Here is a 4,691-nt window from a genome sequence, read left to right on the forward strand (position 1 = left end):
AATTTTCTCCATCGGTGTATATTGAAACCGGACGATGGCCTGTAGTAGCTCTTTTCTATTTCACCACTTTGTAACATCGCAATATCATTGAAAAGTAACGACAACCCGGAAGGGGACAATGTCCCGAACGACCGTCATCACCGGACAAAGAGTGCCGATGATACGGGATGATAACATGTAAAAAAAACATTCTTCCCCGTTCAATTGTGTCTCTACTTATATGAAATAGAAACGTATCATGTTTTGTACTGAATACTTACAGTTCGACCCTCCTCGTCTGTTTATCCTCGTTATTATATATTTCAGACATACATTTTTCAATATATTCAATATTATGCAGACTCCCGATCTCGTATATTTTTTCATAAATTGTACGGATATTTGTATGAGAGTACGTGGCAATATTGTTAATAATAAAATATGTTGTTTACCAATTGATGAAAACCGAGGAAGACGACATATTATGTATGCCGAAAGCTTGGCAAGCTAATAAAAGTTTGTCTCCTTGAACAAATCCTTCATTTATATGTAAAATTTAAATCTACTGGTCGATAACTAAACACTTATTGATTTTTTTCATTGTTTTCTTACTTTCACCATGTTTTTTCCTTATATGCTCGTTGATGGTATGGCTCCCATACTATAATTGCAGGTCCTAATAACAGTGTAGAAACCTCCTTTTCTTAAAAGGGCATCCGCCTATTTTTCCCCTCTACCCCTGCGTGTCCTGGAACCTAGTAAGAAGTGATTTTATTTTGCAAACCTAACCTATTTACAGACAGTGATCTAGAGTTTCCTCATCTATTTAGTTTCGTCTTGCTATTCAGCACCATTCTTGAATTTTTGATGATATTTGGTAAAAAAGGAAACTAGGAAGCGAGGAAGCTCCTCAGGCACTGCAGCCTTTTGGCTTATTGTACCTTACTAGTTCGTTATTTCAGGGCAATAGACTCAATCCTTCTCCTTAGAAGTATCAGGTCATTGACTGTCGCTGCTGCAATTTGATTCCCTAAGTTTTTTTCCGTATGTTAGGTTAAACCTCCATTGAGCTGTTGCTTCGCATTCGAAGATGATATGGGTGGCTGTTTCATCCTCCTCATTACATAATCTGCAGATGGGATCTTCGTTGTATATGCCCATGTTGTGTAGATGTTTTCTCAGATGCCAGTGACCGGTTAGTAGTCCTATCACTCCTCTGAGTTTAGCCCTCTCCAGTTGAAGCAGTGATTTTGCCAGTCTTGGTGAGGGTTGTTTCATCATAGGTTTGCTATATTTATCGCCGCTAGAGACAGATGATATTTGAGTTTTATGCTGCCATTACTGTCTTTCTGATTTTTTATTATTTTTTTAAGAGGGTTTGCAACAGCAGAGGTCATATCTTCCCTCGGGGTATCGGTGTTTTAAAAAAAATTGGAAGTATGTCGGGTTCGATTGCAGGGCGGCTGGATTCGGACTCGGGACTTTATCTTCCAGTGATGAGCGCTGTGCCAACGGTTGCCTAAACCGTTGCGGCCATCGACGCCCATCTGATATTGTTTTTATATACATGCCCACGGGCTCTGACATATTTCGTTTTGGGGACAAAAACTCCTGCACCATTTAAGGTTAAGGTTAACATTCAAAGGAGTCGTTCGCTTTACAACCTAGCGCACCGAAACCAATATTGGTCAATTGTGTAACCTCCATTGCCTAGTTTTCGATAAGCTTAAAGTTTTTCGTCAGACCCATAGCTTTGATAAGAGCTTCCATGTGTATCCTTCAGGCCGTGGATTTTCTTCCTCCAGAATCTCGGCTTGCACGGGCCTTCGCACCAATTTTAAATTCTTACATATACTTACAGAGTCTGCAGTGTCCAGACACAGTCTACCATTCTAGTCCTAACACGTGTTAGATTTAGTAGTTCTGCCGTTAGTTTCCTCAATAGTTCTTTGCTGAAATTTCCGCATTAAACCGCCTCTATTTCTAACCTTATCTGGCCTAACCTAACCCGGACCTAATAACCTTGTAGAGCCCCTTTCCTTATAAGGGCATTAGGTTATTTTCCCCTCTACTTCTGCGTGTCCTGGAACCTACTTTTGAATGATTTTATTTGGCAGACCAGATATTTAGTTATTGTTTTGCTATTCAGCACCATTCATGAATACATGATATTTGAGTTTTATGCTGCGATTACTGCTCTGGCAATCTGATTTTTTAATTTTTTATGGGGATATTTCAACTATGAGCTTTTATGAATGCCGGTGTTTTTGAAAAAGAAGCCCATTTGAAACTATGCAGGGTTGGAATGCAGGCCCGCAGAATTCGAACCGAGGACCTTTACCTCACAATGTTGAGCGGCGTGTCAACGCCTAAACCGTTGCGGCCACCGACGACTCTTACTGTTTTTTCAATATATCACCTTGGATATGTATCGAAATATATACATAGATGCTATTTTTATTTATAAGTTTTTTTAATCTTAACGTCTATTCTCACTAAAACGCTCAGAGAATGAGCAATTATGGAAAGAACAAACACTCAAAACGAGCAACAACTGTTGCACTGGACACAACGTTTGCCTTTACGAACGTAAACGATGTCAGTTTTTGAAGAAATAAAATCCAATTCAGTGATCTGTCCTTTCCAGGAGGAGGGGGTATTGTCAATTCTCGTCTTTATTCCGAGCAATTATGTATGAGTTTTAAAGCAACAATACCCGACTTAAGAGAATAGAGAGTGAGTTTTCTTTCAACAATAATGCCGGGCCGCACACTTCACAATTTACAGAACAAACGCTTTGACTCCAGGAACGATTTAGTCATCACAACAAAGGGCATTAAACTTCGAATTTAAATTTGTTGAAGTCGTGAGGAGCGATCAAGGACTCACGACTTCAACAAATTATGAAACAGTAGGTCACTAAGAAACGCACATTTCGAATTTAAATTAAATATCTGTGTGTGGTGTTTAGTGACCATTAGTCAGTGATTATTCGGAGATCTTGAGATGCGGTCTAGTGTGACGCAGGTGTTAGAAAACCATTTTCTTTATCGTGCCAACGTTTCGATCTTTATTGAGATCATCTTCAGGGTTTGGGGTTTATAAAGATTGTAGTTGTAAACATTGGGATACAATAGCTATCAATCCCAGGCCCTGAAAATGATCTCAATAAAGATCGAAACGTTGGCACGATAAAGAAAATATTTTTCTAAAACCTGCGTTACGTGTTACACCAGACCGCATGTCACGCTTTCCGTATAATTAAATATCTATAACGTATTTGCCAAAGATAATAGGGAAGAGTTTAGCAACAAGGCTACCAATTGATTACCCTCTTCTCGACGAAAGGGAGGAAACGGTTGAAGGGAGCAGAAATGGATACAGTTATAAAAGGTAGAACATGGTTCTCCTCACTAACCATACGGGAAGATATGGCGGTGAGAAAGAAGGGGGTGACTCCCCCATAATAACAGGGATGCAACTTTCCCAAGGGGTCAAAGAAAGATCAGGAAATAGGCCAGGCAGTACAGCTTCCACTCACGGACACGACCAGTTGGAAAAGACATACGTAACACTTGTTACACTTGATCTCAGCACATGGTCAGAGGAGAATTTGAAAAACCATATATAGCCCTGAACCTATACTTGAGATAACAAGAGCAAACACACATCCCTCATCCCAGCATCGTCTCCAAAAACGAAAAAAAAGTGGACTAAACTCTTGATTAAAGATCTCTCACCAGAATTGGTAAACATTGCTAAAGTTAGACATGGCAAAACTCAGAGGAGTGATAGTCACATGCCAGTCACTGGATTTATGTAAAAAAGGCTTTTTATGTAAAATTAACACTTTCTTCAAATAAAACTTTTTCAATTTCAAATTAACTTTATTCATAGCCATCCCGAATTGATGGCATGGCTGATATGCGGTTGCACAAGGCAAAAAAAAATCTTTTTTAAAATTTCAAATCACCTTTTCCTCAGGTGCTGGTGATGGGCCGTAGGCCCGAAACCTTTATGTAATACACAAAATTGAATAAAATATTTCAACTACGAAGATCGGGATTTTTGAACTTTCGGATAAAAATTTCATTTTTTTTTTTTTTTTGCCGTTGGCGAAATATCGTGATGTATACGGTGTATAAACGAATGATAAGAAACTGTATTTGATAGCGAGATTGATGATGGATGTATGGGTACGCATATTAATCTACATGTTTTTATATGAACGATGATCGGCTACCATTGGAACATAGGACGAAAAAGGAAAACAAGTCCTAGCTGTTTACCGGTTAAATTTAAAAATATAAAAAAATAAGTATATATGTAATTCGTAAGGCATACATGGCCTAAATGTAAGAAGACAGAAACTGGAACTCTGAAATATTGACTGTTACACAATTCTATTGTTTTAGGTTTTTATTTGAAAGTTTCTTTTGTATTATTTTATTGTATCCAATTGTGTGATAATTAAATACTATTTCTTTAGCAATCGTCTAACGTAATTTTTACTGCTGAGGGACAAATTGAATAACATTATTTAACAAAAATGGCAGTATTGAAGAAATTACATGTAATCATTATCAAGAGAGTAGACGATAAGTATGACCTGGCTGTTCTATCCAGATTTAAAATTTTATGGTATGTGCTACCAGATAATTTAAAATATTTAAGGTTACGCAAGGAATGTCAATACTATCAAGTCTATGACT

This window comes from Cimex lectularius, unplaced genomic scaffold (assembly GCF_000648675.2).
Source record: "Cimex lectularius strain Harlan isolate CLEC.00 unplaced genomic scaffold, Clec_2.1 scaffold75, whole genome shotgun sequence".
Classification (NCBI taxonomy): Eukaryota; Metazoa; Arthropoda; class Insecta; order Hemiptera; family Cimicidae; genus Cimex; species Cimex lectularius.